The sequence below is a fragment of the Myotis lucifugus genome, unplaced genomic scaffold, assembly GCF_000147115.1.
Source record: "Myotis lucifugus unplaced genomic scaffold, Myoluc2.0 scaffold_36, whole genome shotgun sequence".
In the NCBI taxonomy this organism is placed as follows: domain Eukaryota; kingdom Metazoa; phylum Chordata; class Mammalia; order Chiroptera; family Vespertilionidae; genus Myotis; species Myotis lucifugus.
In genome coordinates, this window is record NW_005871084.1 from 7,045,706 (window position 1) to 7,065,043 (window position 19,338).

The following is a 19,338-nucleotide window of genomic DNA, read 5'->3' on the forward strand; positions in this document are numbered from 1 at the left end:
ACACAGACACACACACACACACATACATACACACACACACACACACACACACACACACTGAGTGGCCAGATTACTATGACCACACCCCATCAGTACTTTGTTGGGCCACCTTTTGCCTTCAATACTGCGGCGATTCTTCTTGGTATTGACTCCACGAGATGTTGAAAGGTGATGCGAGAAATCTGACACCATGCCTGATGAATAGCACTGTCCAGTTCTGTGAGATTTGATGGTTGTGGAACCAGCTGCCTGATGGCTCTTTTAACTTCGTCCCACAAATGCTCAATTGGGTTGAGATATGGTGATTGTGGGGGCCACCTAAGCAAGTTAAAGTCTCCCTCATGTTCTTGAAAGCACTCCTGCACAATACGAGCACCGTGGCATGGTGCATTGTCTTGTTGGAAGAAGCCAACTCCATTGAGATACGCCATCAACATGATAGGATGAACTTGTTCAGCAACGATACTTAGGTATGTTGTGCTATTCAGACGTTGTTCCACACGAATTCAAGGGCCCAAATCATTCCAGGAAAACATGCCCCAAACCATAACACTGCCCCCACCAGCTTGAAGGGTTGTACTCATGCATGTGGGGTACATGCTTTCATGCTGTTTCCGCCAAATTCTCACTCTGCCATCTGCATGATGCAACTGGGAACGTGATTCATTGGACCACATGACTTTATTCCAATGTTCAACTGTCCAATCCTTATGTTCCTGTGCGAATTGGAGACATTTTATCTTGGTAACTGCAGACAGCAAAGGTGTTCGAACAGGCCTTCGGCTTCCATATCGCATATGATGCAGTGTACGGCTAATTTGCCTACAAATGTCAGGTGGTCATAATAATCTGGCCACTCAGTATATATATAGTCTTTTTAAAGTATTTAAAAGTATCATAGAGAATAATATAAAGATATTGAGAATTATTTTTGTTTTCCTCCCTAAAATGAATATAGGTCCATATTCACCAATGTTAATTGTTAAAAGGATAAGGAAAAGGAAAGGAAAACAAAAACCCTATCATATTCCTGCCCTTTTATATGTTATAGCCTAATTATGACACAAGACACAAACATGAAAACAGTTATATAACAACCATGTTCAGGGATTATCAGGACAAGGTCACATGTTCTTTAATGTAGTCTTTGATGATGATTGCCCTTGTTTGTCCACATAGGATTTTGGCACTGTTCCAAATTTCTCATGACTGTTTCAGAAAACCCTATGGGGCCATTTTCCCATGTCCTCTGACTCTGCTGCCCCATTGCACGTCAGTCACACCTCCTCTGATGCTCCTGGTTCTTAGGAGGCATCATTCTACTGAGCACAATTCACCACCAGTAAAACCACTTCTGTTACAAACATTGTGATTTCTCCTTTGTCATCCTATCCAAAGCTAAGAGTTCTTTCCTAAATGCTACACTACACATGGTTAAAATTCAGAGATAAAAAGGAAAGTAGAACTTGGAAAAGCAATTACAGCTGCTTTTTGATATGAGTAATTATAGAGCTCAGAGGTTCTGACGTATAGAAACTATAAATTGACTTTGTTTGTCCTTAGGCAAAGGTGAATGGGAGATGGCAACTTCTAACATTTTGACACAGGAATTGAATGTTGTTTCATTGTGGAGTTTTTCTATGGGTAGAGAAACAGATATTAATAATTATTAAACACTATCAGATACTATTAGGCTTTTAAAACATTATCTAATCCATATATTCCTGTTGTCCAGGAATGTTTATAGTGGCATTATTCATAACTAAAAATTTGAAACAACCCAAATGTTTATGAATTGGTGAATGGGTAAACTAAAATGAGATATTATTCAGCCAAGAATGAAATGCTGATGCAAATGTAACTGACCTTTAAATACATTATGCTAAGTGAAAGAAGCCAGGCCCCAAAGGCTGCATATTGTATGATTCTAGTCATTTGAAATCCCCAGAACATGCAAATCCATAGAAACAAAAAGAAATTAGCAGTTGCCCAGAGATGGAGAGGGAGGACTTGGAAAGTGCAGGTGTACTTTCCTGGGATGATGGAAATGTTCTGGAATTAGATACTGGTGGGACATCACAACATTGTGAATATGCTACAAAGTACTGAATTGTATACTTAAAAATCTTTAAAATGGTGAATTTTAGGTTATAGGAATTTTATCTTAAAGTTATACCAATATGATCTAAACCAATATACATTGTAATGCTTTAAATTAAGAATGTTAAAGGTAAATGTTTTAAAGTGAGAAAACCTAATGTCATAAAAATTAATTAATTTATTCTTGAACATTTTATGAAGAAACCAAGAACTGATTCCAAGCTATTTTACTCCCTTTGTACCATAAACTTTACATGATAAATCTTAAATCATTTCCCAGTGAATTGGGCCACAATCAATTATACATGGTAAAATTAACTTTGAATGTGTCCTTATTCTGTTTTCCATCAATATTTTCATAAACCATATATATTTGAAACTTAGTGTTCCTCCAAGTTTTTTTCCCCAATCCTATTTCCTTTCTATTACTGTGTTTTAAGTTTCTACAGGACAGGCATCCTATATATCCTTCTTCACATTTTCCAAAGTGCAAACTCAAGGCACACTACACTACATATTTCTTGCATGAAATAATGCTACATTTTGTTGATATTTAGTATCTTAAGAGTTTAATAATCCACTTAAGTAACGTGCTTGTATAGGGTTTATATAACTGATATTCATTACAATATTTTGGTTTTATTTATAGGAATCAAATATGTATGACATTTAAGTGTGATTATTTAAATTTCCAGAACCTTTGTAAATGAAAATAACTTATTATTAAAAATCAGGCATACTATTTAAAAAATATATGCACATGAGTCCAGGGATGAGCTTTCTTTTTCCTTTTAACTCTCTACTTGGTTCTCAGGTATAGCCAAGTTGACAAGCACTGATTTAAACTAAACAACAAGATGTAATGCTGGCTCTAGCATGGAATTCTCTGAATTGAAATACAAGAAATTGAGTTTTAAAATTCAAATCATAGGAAATAAACTTGTAAAAAATTAGGCATACTTTTTGTGTTGTAGTAAATTCATTTTCAAGTAATCGTGCAGATGTTCTCTGCTTAGAGCCTCTCACTTTCAGATTAAGAAGATCCACTTGACCTTGGAAATGTGCTATTTCTCCTGTTTAGCTCTTTGTAGAATAGGATAACATTGAGTTCCCAGGAAGCGATGGTAATGTCAAAAATTACAGCCTCATAAAAGCTTTAATTCTCACCATAAAAATAATATATAAAGTAGAGAACTATGAGGGTGCCTCACATATTGCAATGTCAGGTTTAGGAGCACTACTATAAAATTTATAATACCTATCTATTTGATAGTGGGGAAGAGCACAAGAAAGTGTTGGTTAAATATAGCCAGGTAATAAACAAGTGAATGCCTTGGGGAAAGAGAGTTAGGGGCATGTTTTGTGGTACAAATGAATGTGAGAAACCTGATGTTTAAAAACCTTCTTTCTTTAAGATACATCTCTAAAACTTAACTTTTAGCATCAAAACATGATGAATCAAAGTTACAAAATATGGAATGCCAATTGGATATATGGGGGAGTAGAGAGTTGTGATTATCTCTGTGTAAACAAGAGATAAGAAAGCGAATTCACCAAATATGCAGCTGATTGGTATAATCAATCATAAGTGGGCTGAACAAGGAAGAATCTACAGGCGCAGTACACCACGTGCCGGATGAGGCAGAATTAGGTCTGCTGGCCAGTGATGTATCTCAAATCCCAGGTTTCCAGCTGATACTTATCTGCTAGATCCTGTCGCTGCCATTCCAATTCTGGTTGGAACGAACATTATCTTGAGATTCTGTCTCTGCGTTATTGGAACAGAAGACAGGTTGTGTTCTGACACCGAATAGACAAGTAGGGCTTTTCTTGGATTAATGTGGACTAATCTCCACCAGGTGAGTAGAATAGATCTCAACCTCTATTCAGCAACAGCTCTTTTTTTTTTTCCAGGGCTTTGTATTTAGACAGATGTCTTTGGTGGTTTTTTTACTCAACATTTTTGCCATTCATAAACAAGCTGTTTGGGTCAGGATAATTATAAAACCTACAGATTTGCTTCGGTTGGGTCATCTGCTACTTATGAAGTCTTTCTTTCATACCCATAATATTTTTATTTCTATAATTAAGTACTTCCCTAGGAGAAATTTTCTTTCCACTCTGAATAGCCTTTATTCTGTCTACGTTTTGGAAACTACTTTTTCCCAGGTCATGTTTGTGTTCACCCCAACTCTCAACCCACCCTCAGCACAGCTCATGTACTTCTGGGAACTGTCCATAACCTCCATGATCTAGTCTAAAGGTGGGTGCTACTGGAAAAGCAAACATCAAACAAACAAAAACAATATTACTTATGAGGTTTTGTTAGGAAAAACCTATGACCCTGTCTGGTCAAAGAAAACTCTGGAAATTTTCTGAATATTTTTGGAAAGGTTTTCTTTATTCTGAGGGCTTCTTTATTTCTACTGTATTCATAAATAAGAGTGTGTGTTCCTGGCCGAATCTGTTGGCCATCCCTTCACAGAACAGGAATTACATTAAGATGAAGCCAACCACATGGATGCCTAGCAAAGTACCCAACAAATCTGGATCCATGATGACTTCATTAAGCCAGTAGATCAATAAACCTGATCTTCCCTTCAGTGTTTTTTATAAAAATTGATTAATTTATATATATCAAAGTCGGTTTGAATCTGATTCTCTGTTACTCCCTGCAAGAGAATATTATCACATGTTCAGATTTATTTCATATTTTATTAATTTTTACATATGTTATCATTGGTTACAACATTATACTTGTTATTTCATTGATCACAATTTTATTGTAGAGATCCAGTTGGCTTTTTTTTTTCCAAGCCCAGTTTCTGGGCTTATTTTGAGCATATTTTATCCTAGTGACAACCGTGCTGTGGAACCACTTGCTTTTCGGCCATGGTGTTTTGTTATGGTGTGTGGTGTCCTAGCGTTCAGCCCCCATTGACTTAATCCTTCATGTCACATACAGTTGTCCTGCCCTCCAGGAGCTTACAGTCTAGTGAAAGATTTTTGCTATAATTTCTGCTTGGCTTTAGGGCAATGACACATCCCTTACTCTTCCTCAGGCTACCACAGAAAGGGAAACCATTTCACAAATGAAATAAAAAGAAAATCTTACAGTAAAATACGCAAAGCATATTTACCATCCATTTCTTCCTCTGCAAAGAAAGAAGATCAATTGTGGCCTTTCCAGTCAATCAAAATTACGAAGAGCTAGAGCCTCTTCTGGCTGCGTGGAGGAGTCAGAGAGATAGCGTTTGCTTCACAGAAGCCCTTCTCCCCGTGCACCTGGATGGAGGTTTAATATGCTGCTGAGTTCTTGTTTTGCACAGGAAGGCAGTCACGAAACACATGCCATAGCGAACACCTGCTCTCTAGCCATCTGAATATTTTTGAACACTGCAAAAATAGGCAGAGAGTAGGTACAGATACAATTATTGCTACAGATTTGTAATTTTCAAAGGAAAATTGCAGCTTTCATTGCTGCTGTCTAAATTTAGACAAATGAGAGCAGAATCAGCAAAGATTTTGATGTTATATGTGTATAAATTAAGAGTTTGCACCAGAATCTGCATTTGTCAGTTTTCTTTTTCTTCTTTTGAATATTTTAGAGGATATAGATATTCTAAAGAATAAGTTCCAAAACTACATAAGTTATGCTTGATTTCCCTGATGTAGTTTATTAGCCATGTTATGTCTGAGAAGTGAATGTAACACTGAGAAATGGAAGTAATACTGAAGGAGTAGAGTTATTCTAACATGACATTGAGAAGCCAGTGGAAGCTGTAGAAATGCTCCACCAAAAATAAAAAGGCACAACAAGTCTTACATACAATTTTAGGACATTGTGGATTATATATATATTCAATATTTTATGTGTTAAATAGCATTCCTTTTCCAAACTCATAAATAAAAGATATATTTTGGAAAAAAATAAATCCAAAGATAAATATGATTGAAGAACTACCTTTTTAGCCCCTTCTAGCAAATAAAACATTCTTCAAGAATAGAGAAAGTCCCTTGTTCCTAATTAAGTACATAACTTTCAGTATATTCAAGTTTTTATTCCATTATATATAAATAAAAACTCAGCAAATATACACTTTTTCATTACTTGACAGTATTTCAGCTCCTGTGCATGTGTAATAAACATATTTGACAATATATATGATAATGTGAATGTTATCCCTAATATAATCTTGTTGTTTTCTATAAAGAAGCTCAAGTACTTTAAATACACGTTGAAGAGGTTATTAATTAACCCTATTTTGTTGGCCTGTACTTGGTTGCACTTAGGATCCACAATATAGGGGTTTAATAAAAACAAAAAACAACGCTTTTCCTCCTCATCTTTCAGGAGGCCCATATGTTGGTGTCCAGAGCTGGCTAAGTGGCTCTACAATATCATGAGCATTTCAGGATCAACATTAACTGACATGAGACTCACATCTTCACAGCTTCCTCTTGGTTACAACGTGGGTGCAGTCATTGGTCTGCACAGAGGCAGGAAGGAAAGCATCAGAAAATGAGGGTGGTTTGCTTGTGTGAAGGGCACACTCTCAGTCCAGAACCAGGTCATTATGAGGAACTCAAAGCCAAGAATGTATATGAACACACAATGGCAATGCTCCAAACAGTACTGTGAATCTGCTAGGAAAGAAGAGAGTCAGACTGGATAGCCAAGGCAACCAACTAGAAGTTTCTGTCATAGTAACCAACATTTTTATTCTTCTGACTTTTTGTTCAGTTGCTTTTTATGTACCTTCTCTTTGGAATATACTTCATACCACTTAGATGAATTGCTCTCCTTATAGAACTTAGCAAAGTAAATAATGATAAAAATATTATAGATCTAAAAGTTATGAAGGCCCCTAACTGGTTTGGCTCAGTGGATAGAGCATCGGCCTGCAGACTGAACTTTCCCAGGTTCTATTCCGGCCAAGGGCATGTACCTTGGTTGCGGGCACATCCCCAGTAGGACGTGTGCAGGAGGCAGCTGATCGATGTTTCTCTCTCATCAATGTTTCTAACTCTCTATCCCTCTCCCTTCCTCTCTGTAAAAAATCAATAAAATATACTTTTTAAAAAAAGTGATGAAGGATGTGGGAAGGAAATATACCTAATTCAGGTGGGAGTGGGCGAGAGCTAATTAGATGACACTTTCACTCAAGTAGTTTTTGGTCACAAAGAATGAGGAGACAGGCTTTCCTGGAGGTCATTTTAATGTTAAATGTATTTGTGGTGCGTTTGCTATTTGCCAGACAATGGCTGAATGCCTGCTGCCTTATGTGCAGCTGTCTTCTTTAGCCCTCATAACTTTACAGGACAAATAGTACAATTATTCTTATTCTAAGAGGTAGATGTTCAGAGAGGTCAAGTAATTTTCTCAGGAACCTTCAGCTATTGACATGTTTTGGCTGAGAATTTAACCCAGCTCTCTTCAATGCTAGCACCCACACTTTTAACATAAGTAGCACTAATGTGTCTATAAGCAAAAATGTGGAAACATAAAAAGAACTTTCCATGGAAACAAAAAGAACTGCTGCTGAGGGGTGGAGAATTTCAGAGTTCAGGGTTGCTAGAGAATAAGTTGACTCATGAATTCTCAAGAAAGATATTTAGAGAGGAATCCTGAGCTAGCTGACTTAATAGTCTAATTCAGGAGATTCATCCAAAGGGTGTCATAGAGAGTGCTCTTTAACTTTAAAGTACATACAAGTCATTGGGGAGCTTATTAATATCAGATTCAGGAGTTTGAGAGTGAGGCCTGTGACCCTGCATTTCAATCTAAAAAGTCCTCCCAGAGATACTCAAAAGCTGCTGATGCTGTTGACCTTGAGTAGGAAGGTCCTTGATAATTCTGGAGGTTCTGGCAAGTATATTTTGAGGGACATGTTGGAACCTTAAAACCTATTGGTTGAAGAACAAGACAAGCTTTGATGTAGGAAAACCAGTTAATGAAGTGTCGTTGTTGCGTTGCCATATTAGTGAAAAGAGGAGATGAGAAACTGCCATGTCAGCGATGCATGCACATGGAAGTTGTGGGATGCGAAGATGAAGGAGACTTTGTCTCAGTAGAGAACATTCAGCATAATCACAGGCATAGGAATTGGACTTTCTTTTTCAGGCACAGTGTGAAACATACTGGCCACAAAGCTTTGAAGATGAGAGTCAACCCCTCGTCATCTTGTAGTCTCCTATGTATTTGAAAAGAGGATAAGGATTGTTTATTCCCATTCAAAGCAAATACTTCTCATTTATATGTAGAATTTTCCTCCCATCAACTGTAAAGTAACACATTTTTATCCATGCTGTTCATGGTAGACCTCTGCAGTAGTTCTAAAGAAAATATACACATAAAAGTTTCAGCTAGGAGTTGATGTATTAATATGCTCATGTGCGAAGACTGAGCAGATGTCTGATAAGTTATACACAAACACACTCATTGTAAGCTAGCTTACTTAGGTACATAATTGCATAATGGCAGAATAAATAGGAATATATATAAAACAAGTCCAGTAGCATAATAATTTTTATTTTGTGTCATGTGATGCAGGTGAAATAAGACAGAAAACAAAAACAAAAACTGTTTCCTGGACAACAAGGCTATGCTGTTCTTTTTGCTTATGCCAAATTTTGGGCTTTAATGAACTCAAAAAATATATAAATGTCTTGAGTAGTGCAATTTGGCTTCAGTATACTCATAACTTCCCTTAATTAAATTCCAAGCAGGCTAAAGCAGAGTCTGCCCTTTTGACAGCATGCATCCATTCATTCATTCAGAAAATATTTAACGAGTGTCTATTATCAGGTACTTTTAAAGGAGCTGTGATTTCAGCAGTAAAACAAGACTGAATGAAGCCCCTGTTTTCGTGATGCTCATATCAGAGTGTGGAGAAATAGAAAATAAAGTTAAAATGAATAGAAGGATAATTTCAGATAATAGTAAGGAAATAAAGTAGGAAATTTTAAATAAAATAATTGGGGAAATGATCTAACTTAAATTTGGTCATCACAAAAGGCTTCTTTGAAAAACGGCCATTTTAGGTGAGCTCTTGATGATAAAAAAAAAAGCCACTATTAAAAATTCTTTGAGGAACTGTGTATCATAATCTGAGGTTTGAGTAATCTTGGTATGATCAAGAAAGAGAAAAAAAGGCATTTGGAACAGTCATATTGAGCAGTATGAGAGGCCCCAGGAGACAGAAGACTCACGAACTAAGTCATACAGTGCAGTGGAGAGAAAGCCCAGGAATTTGGACTCAATTTTAATGTGATGGAAAGCAGGTGAAGGGTTCAAGTAAGCAAGAAAAGTGACATGAATTTCATCTCTGAAGGAGCACTCTTGGCATTGGGTAGAGAATGGTTTGGAAGAAGATGAGCAAGAGTGAAAGAAGATAAGTTTTCAAATAGTTAAGGGTAAACTCAAGATTCTGATGTGGATAAGTGGGTGCTTAAATGCCTGTTAGATATGGAAGGGGCTGTCAACTGGGCAGCTGTAGTTTAGGGAAGTTGTGCTTGGATAGATATCTGAGAAACGAATGTAACGAACACAATTTTTAAGACCACTGGCGTCAGAGAGAATAAGAAGATAATGAAAGACTGAAAAGCAGGAGTAGCAACGAGGAGAGACCCTGCACAAAGGGCACACACATAGAATGAAAGTGGACTTTGCTTCAACAAGACGGAAAGAGGGGACTGTGGTGTTTGCTGCTGAGAGTTCAGTTATGGTGAAAACCTGTAAGTCAGTGAATTTTACCAGGTGGAGCAACTGGGAACTTACATCAAAGGACTTTCAGTAGAACCATAGGATAGAAGTCTAAGAGCAGTACGTGTCAAAAAGACGGTGAGATGAATAAATTGTCATATTTTTTTAGGAAAGGATCGAGAGTAGGGTAATAGCTGGAGTAAAATGGGTGATCAAGTTATATTGTCCAGAGGTACTTTAGTTAACCCTTGGTTTAGACCCAATGAAACAAAAAAATTTCAGAGTTTTAAAGTTGCCACTCCTTTACAAATATCATTATTTTCACCTGTCAATGTATTTAGCAACAAAAAATTAGATCTATGGCTAAGAAATAATTATTATCAATATTTATTGTCTTTTTTTGTGGAGACACTGAAAAATAGGACATGCTATCAATGAATTTTAACAAATGTGTAGATATCTCTTGAAAATATTGCCACATGTGTATTTTCTCCCTAAGCCCAGCTGCATTTCAATTTTCCATTATTCTAAACAAAAAATGCTAATTTATCAACTGTTAAGCTTGCAAAACTACATTTTGGACACCCTCCTTTGTTTAAATGAACAATCTCCCTACTTGTAGGAACCCAGGACAATTCTGGATAGATCAGAACTAAAACTTTCTGGATGAAAAGCTTTTCCGTGTTTTACAAAAAGCTTTCAAACGGAAATTCCAAACTCTTATAGAAAGCCTGGTTTAACACAACCAAATGCTTAATAATATATTTTCTTTACTTGCTCATTCCTTCTATCGTCACATAACACAATTGTTTTTACAGTGACGTGGCACCAACAGTGTGGTATGCAGGTTAACTAGTTCACACATATCTGAAATCATTGATTTTGAATAAAAGTGCTTTCTCAAATCAAAGTACCACTTAGACTTGCCGGGTACAATTGTTAGGGGTACTTTTGATCAGAGATTTTATGTTGCTCATCATGCCCTTTGGAAAATCATGTTGGACTAAATAGATCTAACATCCTCAGTGTTCTATCTTGGAGCCTAGCTAGTATTCTCATTTTTATGCCAAGCACTGTTCTCTACTGGCTAGCATAGTTCTCCCAGGGCTGTTAATATTTAAACAGAAACAACACTACAGGGATGATGCTCTAACAGGGAAAGTTCAGGCATTAGCCAAAAAGCAAGGGAGTTCCACGAATACTGCAATAGAACTGTCTTCTCCGATTCTGAAACATAGCTGTTTATCTATAGAGGATCTTATTTTGGAAAGTGATTCCTAAAAGTAGTCCCTTAATGAGAAAAAATAAATGGCATTTTACGTAAGTATAATTTGTTCTACTGGTGTTACTATGCACACAAACTATGATCATGCCATTATACTATAATTTATAGGAAGTTTTGATGACTTTTTGTAGGCACCCTAAAAATAACAATTACTGTAAAGAGTATATAAGGATATTGTTCTTATGAGCCTTTTAAATGTTTTTAAGGTAATTTAGTAGCAGATTGTTGGCAGTCTTTCAACGTATAAGACGGGCAAAAAGAACCTCTTACCTCTTTGAAGGTTGTTACTTTTTCAGGATTCAGTCTGCCAAAGGGTCAGTTAATAATTCAAATACAGCACCAGATTACTCATGTTTTGCCAGCAGCCTACTTGTTATTACACCCACATTTGAGATGTTTCGCTCGCTTCTAATTATCCAATTTGAGAGAACGGCATTCTGCTTTCAATTTTTAATGCCTAACTCCTGTGCATTTCAGCATAGAATCTGTGGGGAGCAGAGTGTCAGAATGTACTGACTTGCAGAGGCCACTTACAGTTTTATAAGGCACTAAATGACATCACGCTTTCGTATGTGGATAATTCACTACGTGTTACATTATTAAAGGTGTGCCAGCTTGGTGTTCTATCTCAGAGCTCGTAGACACTAAGGGGAAGTTTTCTTTGTTGTTGTTGTTTTTAACTTATGATACGATTTAAACTTCCAACCCTTGAGAAATGTAAATTTTAATGTTTCAATTTCTGATGAAGAATTGATATTCTATACCATATTTTAAATAGCAGGTGAACTAAATGCTCTCTTTCAAGAAAGCTAATGATCTCAGTTTACATTGTGTACACCCAGTTGGTCTCCACTGTTCTTGGGGATCCAAGAAAAAGGGCATTTTTATTGTATTCTGAAAGCTGTTCCGATTAAAACCAAGGACACTGCTGCAATTTAAAATTTGACTATATGTTCTTCATTTGTTAATAATCTAGGATATGTTAATATGTATATTTGAATAAAGGCACACATTTTAAACAATGTATTTTTTATAAATGTGAAATAGATTTGTTTCTGGCGTTTATTATTAGAAACTTTAACATATATTAATTCAATAATGAGGTATCTGGTTGACATTATGTGCTATGTACATACTCCTGGTGAGAGCCATGGTTGATGCCAAACTATGTAATCAACACCTCAAGAAATGGGGGGAAATATCCAGAGGTACAAAAACTATAATAAAAATCATGAGGAGCTAGGGGAGATCAAGGCTCCTTCCTGAAGATAATGTTACAAGAGCAGTGGCATGGGAATGAGAGAACATGTTCTACCTCTGTAGAATCAAAAGTAATTCACTATGTAACATTTTACTCAGTGAGTGTGTGAAAGGAAGTAGCAATAGATGAGCCTGAAAGGGCAGGATAGGAAGGAATTAGGAGGAACTGTTTTGTGAGACTAAACATATGAACAATACCCTGTAGGCAACAGGAATCCATTAATTGGCCTTGAGCAGTATAATATAATTTTATCAGCATTTAGAAATATTAATCCCCACCATTGGGTAAATCCAATTTAAAGAGGATTAGAACAGAGTGGAGGTAAAAAGAATGGAAACAAATGTTATCATACCTTTTTATTTGGACAGAATGAGGGTGTGAAAGTAGCTGAAGGAATTGCAGAGGGGGGAGGATGAGGTAGAAAAATGTGTAGAACTTAAAATCTGAATGCTGGTGTACAATAGGGTAGAAAAAATAATTATCCCAAATAATTGAGGGAGACTTGGGTGAGAGAGTCAGAACTAAGAACAGGAAAAGGAATTAGTGGTAACATTAGAAATATGGAGAAGGGCCTGTTGATGTTGACTTGGATAGAGAACACAATTGTACAGCATGTGATGGGATAGTTTCCTCCAAATATTCCAATTATAAGTAGAAGAGTTAGTGAATGTAGTTTATGACTCTAAATGACAGTTTTGGATGACAGATTAGAAATTGTAGGAAGGCCCACTGGAGCTCAATATAAGGACGTATTTTCTAAAAATTAGTTTTATACACAAAAGAAATCACTTCTTACATGGCTATGAGCGTTCACATGCTGAACACTCATCTCTCTGGGATACCAAGTGTTATTCTCTGAAAGGAATCCTAGTTGGAAAAATGAGCTCTAAAATCCCTTTCAATTTTTATATTTTATTACATAATTTTGATATTTTTTATTGAGCTTTACTTTTCAATAATCTAAAAATAAATAGACCAAATATTTCCTAAACATATAGTATTGCACATAACCACTTACAATGCTTTCCCTTGGCAGTAAGCAGCATGTATAACTGCTTTGGAGAAAAAAATTGAGACCATCCCAATTTTAAAACGTCTAGCTTTGAAGTTCCTTAAGACATCAGTGTCTTTCCCCTCCTTTTTCAGAAGCAATGTCTATCAAAGGAGCCAGCTTTTTTTCAAGCTTTTAAATAAGTTTTGTAATTGTTATTTTCATGAATGATTAATCCCTAGCACACGGAAATTAAGAGGATGCAAATAAGCTTATGGAGTTAAATAAGACAAAATGTTGCTCAGTGAAGCAGCAGCTGTTGAATATTTTATGGCATCCCTGATCCCAGTCGTGGGGTTGTGCAAGGCTGTGGTGACAGTGCACCAGAACACATATTTTTGAGCCCTGTTGGGGCATTTGATCAATGCTTAAGTGGCAGATAGTCTCATTATTATGGTGTCTGGCAGGTGTAGACATTCAGAGGGGGGCTGTCGTTAAAGCATTTTGCATGTATCTGCTAATTATATTTCTCAGCTCCAAACAGCAGCATTGTCATCTCTGTGGCATTTGTCATCCATGCAGCAGGTAGCTGGGGTACAATGAAAGATAAAATATTGTCTTCATGATCATGTGGAGATGTGCCAAAATTCTGGGACAGGTATGATAAGAAAATCCATCCTTTTCTTCCAAATTGTCATTAAGAAAAAGCAAGATGAGCCCTGGCTGGTTTGGATCAGTGGATAGAGCATTGGCCTGCGGACTGAAGGGTCCCAGGTTTGATTCTGGTCAAGGGCACATCCCCAGGTTGCAGGCTTGATCCCCAGTAGGGGGCATGCAGGAGGCAGTCTATCAATGATTCTCTCTCATCATTGATGTTTCTATCTTTCTCTCCCTCTCCCTTTCTCTCTGAAATCAATAGAAATATATTTTTTTAAAAAAAGAAAAAGCAAGATGAGTAAGACAGGAAAGTCTGAGGAAGGAAATCTCTAAATGTGTGTGTGTGTATCTTAATCTGAGCTTTTTTTATTATGTCTTGATATTATATACACAATTTATTAATTGCTTAAATTAATAATTGTTATTTTACTTGTATTACATTATATAGTTTACAAAACATTTGTACATCCACCAATTTACTTAATACTCAAAAAGTGCTATGCATATAATTTCATGAATTTGAAACTAAGAAAGTTTAAATGATATTTCCAGAGACTGAGAGTCACAAAGAGTGGACTCAGAATTTCACTGGGTTCTAAAGTCCAAGATACTCTCTGCCTACCCACATTGCATCTCTTTTGTCTTGTTACCCAAACTTCAAATGGAAATAAATGCATAGAAAACATTAAAGAAGAAATAGAGAGATATAAAGCTTTGTGAGATGTAATTGGATTTGCCCTTTGCAATCATCAATAGTCAATTTGTTTTATTGGTCCTGAAATGTGCTCTGCAATCAGTTTTATGAAACACTCCATTAGCTTTTAGATACAGCAATACAGCCAAGTGTCCAAGCAGCAATCAGCAACATAACTTCAAATTTTATATCATTTCCTCTTTGACGCTGTCTTCTGACCCACCTCAGCTGGTTAAGAAAAAATTAAAAAGAAATGCAAAGGTATATATTTTTTAAATCTTAAGATAGTTTATTATACTTCCTAAAATTTTGACTTCCCTAGAATTACTTGCTTTGCAAAATAAGACTTTAATCACAATATTTACAAAAATCACTGTGTTTAAAAAAAAGGAATGTGAAACATTTTATGTAACAAAAGAATATCTTTGATATCTTTAAATTTTACATCTTTTGTGAAATTGTAGTTTTAAAAATTTATCATTATTAGACCCTAAATTACACAGCAATTCTCTAACCTAATTTATTCTTTGTTCTTCAAGTTAAAATTACACCTTTTAAATGTAATTAAAGAATAAGCTGAGCATATTAGAATTGCGTCTTTCATATTTTATTACTTTATCTTTTTTACCCATATTGATTAAGGGAAGTGGATTTGGGAAATTATCCCATTGTTTTGCAAGAAAATAAAAATATGTTTGTTGTGTTGTTGTTTTTTCCATTGTTGTCCTTTCCCAGTCTCTCTATATTGCAGCCCGGGTGATCTTCCTAAACATTAAAATGCTCCCTAAGTCACCACCGCAAAACTGAAGATGCTATAAATTCCATTATTCTTAGCTTAACATAGAAAGCCCCTTATTGTCTGAAATAGTACTGTTGTTTCAAATGCAACTCCTTCCATTTACCCTGATCAAACATTTGGCCCTTCCGTGATAAAATACTGTCATCTGAATGCTCCATATACATTCTATGTTTTGTACCTTTCAAACGTTTTCACTTTTGCTGCTGGGCCTTCTCCATTTCTCACACAACTTGTAAACTATTTCTTAGTGACAAAGAAGCTGGTTCATCTTCATTTCCCATAGTCCTTTTCTCCAACGTACTAGAATTATTAGCTGGTCAGGGCTGCCTGCAAAATACTACCCTCTCCAACATCGCTTGTTGTTAGACTCTGGCCAACAGGGTGCCGTGTGCAATTGTCCTGTGGCTTCCTCTTTGAAAATCCCCTAAAGTGACAGTTGGCCTGTATCATCTGTCCCTCCCTCCCATCATTGCTTCCTTCCTGTTTTCTAAAATGGGGTGACTAAAGGTCACACAGGATCAGACTTCAGGGTGTATATTTGGAGAGACCAAGGTCATCAGGAATTTGTGGTACAGAGCATAAACCAGCCCTGGATCACTTACTTCCAAAATCAATTGAATAGAAAGAAAATGTCCTATCTTGATTAATCCACTGTAACCTAAGTCTAACCATATATCATTTTTCAAGATCAAGCTGAATTTTCACACTAAGAGAATAACATTAGATTGAGCTATATATAATGGCAATTCCTGTAGGTCAACAACCATGAAATATTTCCAATTTTATATGATCCAACTTAATACTACTAATGACAGTAATATTTTATTCTATCTTGTGTATTCCTGTAACACTTTATACCTCTCAATTATATCATATCTAGTATTGTAATTATTTTTTACATTCCTATCTTCAAAACAATTATGAGTACTTTAAGAGAAAACATAAGACTTCTTTATTCTCAAATTCTCTAGAGCATAACTCCTGTTCCTTAGTAGACTTTGGTACTTTTAAATGAAAAGAATGAATCAATTAAATACAGTATTTCTATATTATATAACTTTTTAAACTGTTAGCCTTTTGAGATCAATTTATATATATTTTTTCATAGCTTATTAAGTTTAATAATATGCCATTTAATGATTACTTTCTTACTTAAAAGGGGCTATATTTTGGGAAAAAAGATGCTGGTGTTTCTTTGTGGCTCATTATAGTAAGAAGTGCTTAAAGACTTTAAAATAAAACCTGAGTCCACTGCTTCTCAACTAGTGGATCTATAAACCTCAAATTTTTGGCAAGTTAATTTATTTGCCAATAAGGTCTAGAGTAAGGAAGAAAGATGATCCAGATTTTCCATAGGAAAGAAGTTAATGCATCCCATATAAAAAATCCTACTATGCTAAGTGTCCTGTCATCCATTCAACCAATCAAAGCGTAATATGCTAATGATAGGCTAAAGCCGCTCAACCTCTCGCTATGACATGCACTGACCACCAGGGGGCATTCAGTAGACTGGTTGACCAGTTGCTATGATGTGCACTGAACACAAGGGGGCAGATGCCCCGACTGGTAGGTTAGCTTGCTGCTGTGGTCCGGCCAATCGGGACTGAGTGACACAGGCCAGACACAACCTGGAGCCCTCCCGCGGTCCCTCCCCAGCTGGCTAACCTTCTGCATCCCTCCTTGGCCCTGATAGTGCACTGGTGGGGTCCCTCAGCCTAGCCTGCACCCTCTTGCAATCCAGGACACCCTCAGGGGGTGTCGGAGAGCCAGTTTTGGCCTGATCCCACAGGCCAGACCGAGGAACCCCACTGGTGCATGAATGCATGCACTGGGCTTCTTGTTACACATAATTGGTGCTATCTAAGGCATTAGAGTTTAAATCTTGCCTGGCAACACTGTTAAGAAAGACTCTCATAGACTACAATGAAAGTAGCTAAGTATTATTTAAAGTAATTCCATAACTATTAGTAAAGCTTTTGTTTTATGTAAATTATGGATTACTTCTCTATGAAGAATTATAATTCATGTTTCACATTCTACCTCCATTCAACCAGAGTAAAGGGAGACCTAGAAGGGAGTGTCTTCAGTTTTATAGATGTTGAAACAATATTTAAATAGTGCTAGCCTTACAGAGAAATACAAACACGAGTTTATAGGTAAACACTACATCATTTTATGATGCCTTTTCATCATTTACAATTAAGCTGCAAGAGGTATTCAGTTTTTGGATGTCTCCTTTTGAAACAGTATGTTATATTTGCAAGAAGAGGAATGAGAGCCTTTTTTCCAACACTTTCTACTATATATCAGGCAACTGCCTTAGTTTATATAAAAATAGATACATGTATTGATTTGGACGAAGTGCAGAAAGATCTTCAGAGGTGTTGTCTTTAATAGCCATACTGTCCATCTGTTGTAACTCCTTTGCTCTTTGTGCTGATTGGCAAAGTGTGGGAATAGTCCAGTGTTAAACAGAACCTTTAGCTGAGCTAAGAGTCTTCCACTGAACCAACCCTAATCAAATCCACAGAGAGACTATTTTTTCTACAAGCTAATTTTCACACTTAATTTTTTCTGAAATTCCTTTAATAGTCACCATCCTTGCCCTCTCCTAAAATTGAAGGTGGTGAATATTCATTCTTTCTCATACAATACCCATAGCTCTAATCTGTTTGATAAAACACACAAAATATACTTTTTATAAGTTTCAAAAATTTTTATACCTGATAAAAATATATTGCTTACACAAATTTGGCATAATCTTAGGCCCTGAAAAAAATCAGACAAACAGGTCTAAATGACAATTAATAACTTGGATTCCTATTTTTCATCTAATTTTATTAGATTCCACAGTAACTCAGTATGTAAAATCTGAAGCCATTTTCTTCATTTGCTTTGTTTTCCTCTATGTGTCTTCAAAACTCAAAAGTGGTAATTCTTTGTTTCTCAATTAGTTATTTGTTGGTGTTATTTACTTATTATTTATTTATTTATGTTTGTTTATTTTAACCAAACTGTCTCTGTTTAAGGCCCTGATAAAGGAGCCTATCAGATGTATTTGAAGGGAAAAATTTGCTGGCAATTTGAGACCAGAATACTGGGCATGTTTTAGTGGTTCCTGTGAAACACCAAACATACAGGACTCTCCTCAGAATATTCCAGGAAGAATAACTGTTATTTGGTGGGTTTAATTTATTTACCATTTTCTTTTACTCTGGTCAGAAAACATTATTTATATTATTATTCTTTTTTAAAGTACTGAAATTTATGGTCATTATATTGAGTGCTTCTTGAATACTTAAAAAGCATGTTTGATATAAATCTATGATAGGTCCATTTTATTAATTATATAATTTCCACCTGTAACTATTCTTTTTTAGAAAATTAACAATGGAAAGTGGAGAATTTAAATATTCAATTTTAGTTTTTTTAATTTATTTCTCTTTTTATCAACATTTTTTCTACCCTATAGAAGTTATTGCTATGCTCCTGTGTATACAAATATTTATAATTCATGCCTTTATTAAGATTTATGCCCTTTAGCACTATAAAGGCTCTTTACACATTTTGGACTGAATTTTGGCTTGTTCTCATATTTGTGTTTGCCTAGTATAGCTGTGTGTTTTATTTTTAAAGAAACATTCTGATTCCTCCCTTTGCCTTCAGTCATGCCCCTTGTATTCTATCATGTTAAATTATGCTTTGTAAACCAATCTGATTTTCTCAAGAGATTCACTAATCTCACTGACTTTATTTTTATGTTTGAAGATTGTTTCATCAATATTTTGTTATATGTAAGAATATGCATGTATTTGTAAATATACACTTATACTTTACATGTGCATG